Genomic DNA, 9,100 nt, shown 5'->3' with positions numbered 1-9,100 from the left:
CTGAGTTCAGCTAACTCAGAACACTGGGGATTGAACCTGGGACCTTCTTATCTGCTGGCCTGTCTAACTAAGCCAATGGGGAAGTTGAAATATGCATTTTAAACAAATCTCTCTTGTGATGATGCAAAGATATGTATATTGGCTCCAGATGAAGAAGTAGAAAAAAAATGTAATTGCTCAAACTCCCACAGGAGCTGCATTGCTGGGGCAGTATGGTCTCTGTAGTGGTTGGGCACTAGACCCCCAGTGGAATTAATCCTGCTCTTGATTGTGAGTGAATAGCTTACTTTCACTGCTCATCAGCCAGAGCAAAATACTCCATTTCCCAGGGAAGGGTTGGCTGGTAAGACACATCTCAGTTTATCAAACAATCACACTGACTGAAAATGTGAAGATGTTAGCAGCCTAGACCATGAAGGAAGAATGTGTGAGAAAGGAGAGTCTTGCTATGGAGCTTGAAACAGACTGAAGAAAGACTTGCCGTGCTAGGAACGGTTGAGCTGACCAATGTGCATATCCGCATTGGTCCATTGATGTTAAGTAGTCCGTGCGTGAAGCAATGGGTTGGTGATGATTATTCTGACTTCCTGGAGTGAAGCACTGTGTTTATATGACACCATTCCCTGAATTACTGCTCCCATTGTGTTCCATATCTTGTGGGGTTGGAGGGAAGGGGGGGCTTCTGGATAAGAGACCTCTTTTTAAGTTCAGGTTAAAATGTTCTTGTTCTAATGATTTTTTATATATTTTGGATTAATTGGGGGGGGGGGGGGATTTTAAACCCCCCTCCCCCCACAATGGGCGGGAGATGGTTGGGGGGTGGGTGGTTAAATTAGCTAAAACCAGAATGCAACCCACCACGAACGCACCAATTCCTGTTTAACCACGGAGGGTTTGGGTGCTGTGAGTAACCTCCTCTGGAGAGATAGGTTAGGTGATTTTAATATTTAAATTAGGGTCAATTATGAGATTTTCGCCACAATTTGAACTTAACGCTTCCTGCACAGGTTTCCCGGGGTTTGGGAAAGTCGCCATTAAAATGGAGGCAAGATTGAGCGGCACTTTATGGAGCTATTAAAGGTCAGGAGTCCCAAGATTAATAAAGGCTCAGTGCTCACAGCTGCTTTCTCAGTTCCCTCTGGGAAATGGTTTGGTGACAGTACTTGTTGTGAGAGACTTATATGTACAGTTTGGAAGCCTTCACACAGAACATCAGGATGGGCGGTGCCATGGCTGCTTTAGATTGGACTTCAGACGAGGAAGACAACCAGCATCATCAGCAGCAGGGGCGTGCTGTGGAGGGAGCTACAGATGGACAACAGAGAGGTGGACAACAGGGAAGGGAGCAACAGAGAGATCAAGTTCACAGAAGGCACTGCCCATGTAACAGAGTATAGAGACAGAGGCTTAGCTTCCTTGACCTCTCGGAAGAGCTTCTGGAGGTTGAAAATGTCACATCAGGTGGCCACAGAGATGTGCAGCCTCCTAGAAGAAGACCTGCTCCCTACTGGACCTGGTAGCCACGCATTACCAGTGGCTATGAAAGTCACCACCGCCCTCAACTTTTTTGCCTCTGGTTCATTCCAGGTTGCTACCAGAGACTACTGAGGGTCTGTCTCCCAGTCGGCTGCACATAAATGCATAAGGCAGGTGATGGATGGATTGTTTGGCAGGGCTAGGAGTTATGTAAACTTCCCTGTGATGACATTAGACAGAATGAGCGGGCACTTGGATTCGCGTCTCTGGCTAGCTTCCCATGGGTACAGGGTGCCATCGATTACACACATGTGGCAATCCGAGCACCTCCAGATCAACCAGGACTATTCGTCAACCGCAAGGGATTTCATTCCATCAATGTTGAGCTAGCCTGTAACCACAAGAAAATGTTCATACAGGTCCGCACCAGATTCCCTCGGAGATGCCACGATGCTTTCATGTTGCGTCAGCATCCTGATCTGTTCATACCTAGAAGTACCCTTAAAGGGTGGCTGCTAGGCAACAAAGGATACCCCTTTCAAACCTTTCTGATGACACCTCTGAGGTACCCCACCAATGAACCCCAAGAGTTCTACCATAACAGCCATATCATAACCAGATGTGTCATCGGTATGCTCAAGGTGTGCTTCAGGTGCCTGGACAGGTCTGGAGGCAGCCTTCAGTACTCACCAACGAGGGTCTCTAGGATAATCATTGTGTGCTGTGTTCTGCACAACACAGCACAGCAGCAAGGACTAGAGGTGGAGGAGGAATAAGCCGCTCATCACTCATCATCTGACGAGGATGCCAATGGAGAGGACAAGGAGGAAAAGGAGGAAGATGGGGCACCCAATGCCAGACCAGCCACTCACATTGCTGCTCGGGATGCCCTGACTTGAAGGTTGTTAGACATTCATACTGGACCAAAGTAACTATCACATACCCCGCCCCCTCCCCCACCCCACCCCCAGTGACACAAAGCAGTCCTGTAACCAACCATCCACTCAATGCATACCCACCAATTGGCCTCAGTCAATTCATGTCTCCACATTCATCACCAAGCAACTGAAACCCCAAGTTGGTATTCGGCAGGCAAGAATGGTGAACATGGCAAAGTAGTGCAAATTAATAAATTTTATGTGATTTGATTTTAAAAAAAGGAAACTTAATAACATTTTCACAAAAACCTATGTGCATATCCTTGGTGAGCTACAATGTTTTACTTTTCCTTTGCCTACCACGCCTACATGGTGCAATCCCTGTAGCTTCAGCAGAGGTAGAGGCCGGCTGCTCAGATCCCTGCTCTGACTGCCGAGATGCTCTTGGCTGACGACCTCTGGGTGTTGGAGCCCGTGAGGGCCCTGCCAAAGATTACTCCACCTACACCTGTGCAAGGGAAGACTCGGCCATCGGGAGAGGAGGCAGCATGTCCCACTTCCATGTCCCCTTTCGCCATCATCCCTCTCATAGGTCAGCAGCACAACACTCCCACCTCTCTGCAAGGGAGCAGCTTGGTGTAGATCAGTGGCGTGTTGTAAAACCATTGCTGAGGTATCTGTCATCCTGTTTAAAGCAGCAGATATTTTGTCATCAAAAGTCTGTATGGCCATGGTCATGGCCTGCATGGGCCCATTTGATTGCCATGATTGAAGTTCCACAGAGGAGACCAGTCTATCCATGGAAGAAGGCATTCTCGCAATGACTTGCGACATCAATTCACTAATGCTTTAGCTGGACCCCTGTATTCTGTCTGCTACTGTGGACAGTGTGCATGGCAGGACTACCAGTACCTCGCAGATTTGCTGCTGTCCCTCTATGATTCTCCTTTTCGTCGATGGCTCCCCAGGGTTCAGCATCTGTGCCCAGTTGAGCAGAGCTCGGAGAGGGTTGTGCCCTCCGATGCAGCCTCTCCACAGCTGTCCCGGCCACCACTCTCTGCTCGTGCTCACTTGTGAACTGTGGGTCACCAAGTGAAAACCCAACTAACTGTGTAACAGGACCCACCAAAGTGTGCCTGTCTGCACTGGTGCCTGGTAAGCATGAATCCTGTGACGGTACTTGCTCGGCAGGAATCAGCTCCTCTGAGGAATCGTCATCCGGAAAGTCCCGGACTGCTGTCCTACGTGTGAAGGCACTGAAGGAGAGAAGAGACGGATATGAATTAGTAATGGCAATGTAAAAATGTTGCTACTTGGCATAATTAAGATGGTCATAATTCACTCATTGCTGAAATCAAGCCAACATGACTGAGTCTTGTAAGAGATGTAGGTCGGAGATATTTAATTCTGTCACCAGGCAGCTGCGAGGTCCCAGTCTTTCTATCTCCGATGGTCACACAGATATGCCACTGATCTCCATGGCCGTCTTCCTCTGATGATCTCAGCTGCACTATCTATGGCGGGCCACCGTTGGTCCTCTCCCTCTCCCTTGTGTTCTGTGCTCACTTCTCCTGCAATGGGGAAACAACAGACCCGTGAGTGTCTGTAAGGCATGTCTTCACCCGATGGATGTAGTGCATTCGGTGAGGGTGACTATCAGGCGAGCGTGTACTGCCACATTGCATAAGGATTGGGGTGAGTGGCATTGGTGTATGAATAAATGGGGAGGTTAGAAAGTGAATAATGAGTGTTCTTGAAACTTAAGTGGCTATGAGGCATGATGTGATGGAGTACACTTGACAAGACAGAGTGAGGGGTGGGGTCTGCAATACAGGATGTGGGTGAATCTGCAACTGTACTCACCTTTCATGACCTGTTTAGGTCATTAAACCAGTTCCGGGTACAGGACATAATACTCCTGCTGTTGACCTCCTCAGCTACCTCTAGCCACACATTCTTGGTGAGAGCAGCAGGTTTCTTCTTCCCTTTGCTGTGGAAAATTGTCTCCTTTCTGCTCCTTACTGCACCCAGCAATACATCAAATGAGGCATCATTAATACATGGCTCAGCTTTTGAATGTCCTGAGTCCATCTTGTAAGTTTTCCGAATCCCAACTCCTCCAAATTCCATCTTTGAATTGGCTCATTAAATAGTCAAGTTGAGATTGCTTCATGCGGGAGTGTGCATCACACCTGCTAACACACATTGGAGACATGAAACCCAGAAGTAAAATGATAATTAGCTATCCATGTGGAAATCGGAGATTCCAACGTGCCGAAATTTCTTCCGAGTTTCACTCCCGCTATCCTCCCCACCCCCACGCCCGCGCTCAGAACCCACCTCTGAGTTATGATCGGGCCCATTGATCACAAGTGCAGCTTCAAATTTAAGACACACTATAGCAATGGTTTAAAGGTGAATCCCTTCTGCATCAGGGCTGAGGAAGAAAGTATACAGCATTGGAGATTTAACAGGAACAAAAATGAGGTGTAAAAATAAATGGTGAAAAGCTAGGAACAGTGGAGGTGCAAAGAGATTTAGCAGTCCATGTACACAGATCACTAAAATGTCAGGTACAAAAAATAATCAAAAAGGCTAATGGAATGTTAGCCTTTATATTTTGAGGCTAGGATATAAAGGGGAGCAAGTTTTGCTACAGCTATACAAAGCCCTGGTTAGACCACATCTGGAATACTATGTACAGTTCTGGGCACTGCATCTTAGAAAGGATATATTAGCCTTGGAAGGAGTGCAACGCAGATTCATCAGAATATTACCAGGTCTCCAAGGGTTAGATTATGAGGAGAGATTACATAAACTAGGCTTGTATTCCCTGGAATATAGAAGGTTAAGGGGTGATTTAATTGAGCTGTTTAAGGATTTTGAAGGAATTGATAGAGGGAAACTTTTTCTGCTGTTGGGGTGTCTAGGACAAGGGGACACAACTTTAAAATCGGAGCCAGGCCATTCAGGAGAGAAGTTAGGAAACACTTCTTCACGCAAAGGGTGGTAGAAGTGTGGAACCCTCTCCCACAAAAAGCAGTAGATGCTAGCTCAATTAATAATTTCAAATTGGAGATATATAGATTTTTGCTAGCCGAGTGTACTAAGGAATATGGAGCCAAGGCAGGTGGATGGAGTAAGGATACAGATCAGCCATGACCTCACTGAATGGTGGAACTGAATGGTTTACTCCTGTTCCTATGTCCCTAACCAAAGCTTCCCAGGAATGGAATCTCGCTGTCTGGCTCCTCAAATACATTGCACACCATGAAGTTGCTGTACTTATCTCATACATACGGACTAAACTCGCCAGAAAAAATGAGGACTTGTCCATTCCAGTGTAAGCACCCTTTTAATGGCGTGGTAAATCTTAATTACTGCCAAACAACCTCTCTGGCACTGAAAAATAACTAAATCTGGAGTCTTATTCCTTCAGATCTTAATTATTGTTGGAGTTTTTTTTTTAATTAAAATTTAAATAAAACTTTTTTTTACATTTCCTTTCTCTTAATTTGATACTGAATTCAATATTCTAATTGATACTTCCTGGTTCAGACACTGCACTGCTCATTAACAATTCTTCAATCTGATGGATTAAGGAGGTACACAGCAGCTTTCCTTGTTCACACAGGTCCTAGATGCTCTGTAGAGAGCGCTGCACTTTTTAGATAGTTGGCTGACAGGAACTTCCAGTGCAAAAGCCCATAGCAAGTCTATGGACAAGTGCAAGTGTAACAAACGGCTGGAGCAGTTTCTTCGCCGCTGACCGCAAAATCTGACCCTTAATGTTTTGTCATTTCTGCCTCCATCACCCTGCCAGTATTTCTCTCATTTCCTTGTTCCTTCCATGGACCAGTGAGAAAACATAAGAGATCACATGTGCTTTATCGTATAAGAAAACTGAATTGGATTGGGGTGTATTTGTCTTTTTTTTATGTATTCCTTATTCTTTTGCTCTTTCTTGGACATGCACCATCCCCAGCCAAGACAGGTGGGTGACCACACTGCCCCCAGTGCCGCTGAGTGGAGTCGTCTTCTAAACATAACTGCAGTCAACAAGGAGTTAGTGACTGTTGCCAAATATCTGGAAAGCATCCATTTTGAAAGCTGTTTTTATCATATATGCAGAATGATAAAAAATAATTCTGCTAATAACTATGTATAGAAGGATTGTTCTGTTCATAGGGTCCTATGTGAAATCAAATTCCTAGTGGGCATGGCCCTACACCTCCTAGTTGTGAGGAAGAGTCCCAAGGCCTGTAAACGCCCACTGATGCTGAGTATTTACAATTTTTTCTGTTTTTGTTTTCAGATATCCAGCATCTGCAGTATTTTGGGGGGGTTTTAAAGTGTAATACTGTCCCTAATTTGGCACCAATTGGCAATCTTACCCAGAAAGGCTACAAAATGGCTGTTGTGGGAAATTAGAAAATGTCACACTGGTGCAGTTGGGGCTGCTGTTATGAGGTTGGAGCTGAGGTACATTGCTTGGGAGAGAGTAGAGAGGTCTTTACTCTGCATCCGACTGCACTATACCTGACCTGGGAGTATTTGGTGCTGGCACTGAGGGCCTGAAATGGGAAGAGTTCCATTTCCCAGCACCAAAACATCCTTCACCTTCATGAGCCCAAATAAAAATTTAAAATCCACACTGTCTCAAGGCTGGAGTTTCCTTTAATGCACCTGCTATTGATTTTTGCCTTGCTTCTGACTTTAATAGGCTATACTTAATGGATAACTATGGAAAACAGTTTTTTATCCTATGAATAAGGAAGTCCATATAGATAACCCTGTATTGTACTTACACTTCTCAATTGAAAAAAAATTAAACATTGCTTTTAAAATACATTGACAGTGGTCTAATTTCTGCCACTTCTAGCATATTTTGCTACAAACACACTTTTAATCATTTTCAATACGAATACTTGAAGCAATATTTTAAGATATTAGAATTACTATGAAGACCGAGTTTAACATTTTACTTAGTTTCGCAATTAACTACAAAATGATACTGTAGTACAATTTATCCCTCGTACATAATACACAAAAACTCAGGTTAGACCTTCCCCACCACACACACACTGAGGAATCTGCATTTTGGGTAGGTACGTCAAAAGATGGAACTGGGTGACCATCATTCTGAACCTAGTTTGGGATTATCCCCCTTGGGCCTGTGACAAATCCTGCAAACCAATCCTATTGTGTGCAGTTGTGACGAAAGGTCATCGACCTGAAACGTTGACTCTGTTTCTCTCCCCATGGATGCTGCCCTGGCCTGCTGAGTTTTTCCAGCGTTTTCTGTTGTTATTTCGGATTTCCAGCATCCGCAGTATTTTGCTATCCTATTGTGTGCATAGCTGGCTCGATGGCTGAAGTTTCTTTCTGAACAGTTATAAAGACAAAGAACTCCTGGCTCCATCAACTGTAATCATGATATTCTATTTTTCTATGGAAGTTGTTTAATTCTCATAGAATTCCTTTTTTAATTAATCAGTTTGAACCTACTTCTGTAATTTTGAGGGGAGCTTTTGTCTTCAAGCTCTAATCATTCCATTTAATTGAAAAACAATTTTTTTTTAAACTCTGCCATTACTGATGCCTCCTGACTGGCATTCAGGATAAAAAAGGATGCTAGTGATACTCTCTGTGGAACCATTTGCTGAAATCAACTGAACAGCTTGTTCCCGAGTCCAGAGAACTGAAATGGGGGTCAGAAAATAACACAATGTTTGAAATATTCTCTGCAAGGCTGGAGTTTTTGTAAACATTTATTTAATTTCCCAATATTAGAAGAGAATGTTACTATTTGAACTACACTGCATACTCTAGCATCCCTCCCCCTTTCTTTTGAAAAAAGTATCACATTTGTTCTGTCGTGTAACATATCAGGAAGTTTATTGAAGCTGTGATAATGAGCTATGAAAACAATATGTCCTTGCTTTCCACTGATCTCATTCAGATAACACTAGGGACATCAGAAGACACAAGCGTGATCTGTATCTCTTTTTAGTTATGGATTCTTGTGCTCTTATATTCTTATCACAAACCTGGCTCCATGCAGCTGTGGGCCTCCGGTGTACCTCCGGGAAGATCTGGCTGTTTATATTTAATAGCATTTACAGCTAGCATGTAAGTGCAAACTCTTATGTTAACACTTTTCCTTCTTTCAGATCTGAAAAATAGATTTTTTTAAAGGAAATATAGGGGAAAACTTGATTTAAAAAAACATACAAGTTCTTCCAAGGCATCAAATTACTGCTGTATTTTAAACAGCGACCTGTAGGGGGCATCTGTGGAGCGAGAAACAGAGTTAACATTTCAGGTCGATGACCCTTCGTCAGAACTGGAAAAAGCTGGAGCTGGAACAGGTTTTTAAGCAAGCAGGGAAAGGGGGGAGGGGAGGAAAAAACAAAAGGGAAGGTCTGTGATAGGATGGAAGGCAGGAGAGATTAAGAGACAAAAGGGATGGTGGTGCAAGGTAAAAGGAGATGGTGATGGGAAAAGTTAAGAAACAAAAGATGACTCTAGGTGAAGTGTAAATGGCAATGGCAGCTGCCATGTGAGAGAGAGTGAAAAAAATGGAAAATAAAGATAGGGGCAGAAATTATGGTCTGAAATTGTTGAACTCGATGTTGAGTCCAGAAGGCTGTAAAGTGCCTAATCGAAAGATGAGGTGCTGTTCCTCGAGCTTGCATTGAGCTTCATTGGAACAATGTAAGAGGCCGAGGATGGTGAGGTCTGAG

The 9,100-nt window shown here is 44.2% G+C and overlaps 1 long non-coding RNA gene across 1 annotated transcript; it reads right to left on the bottom strand.

Annotated features, from left to right (window-relative positions):
• Nucleotides 1–2,598: 2,598 nt before the first annotated feature.
• On the bottom strand, nt 2,599–8,633 carry LOC147115827 (uncharacterized). Its single transcript, XR_015078695.1, has 3 exons — nt 4,218–8,633; nt 3,769–3,925; nt 2,599–3,610 (listed from the first exon to the last, which is right to left on the bottom strand). It is a non-coding gene; the product is annotated as an uncharacterized LOC147115827 (long non-coding RNA).
• Between the last annotated feature and the right edge of the window lie 467 nt (nt 8,634–9,100).

This window comes from Somniosus microcephalus, chromosome 6 (genome assembly GCF_052327205.1).
Source record: "Somniosus microcephalus isolate GS21.2 chromosome 6, FLI_Smic_1.0, whole genome shotgun sequence".
Classification (NCBI taxonomy): Eukaryota; Metazoa; Chordata; class Chondrichthyes; order Squaliformes; family Somniosidae; genus Somniosus; species Somniosus microcephalus.
This window is presented reverse-complemented; position numbering and strand designations above follow the sequence as displayed.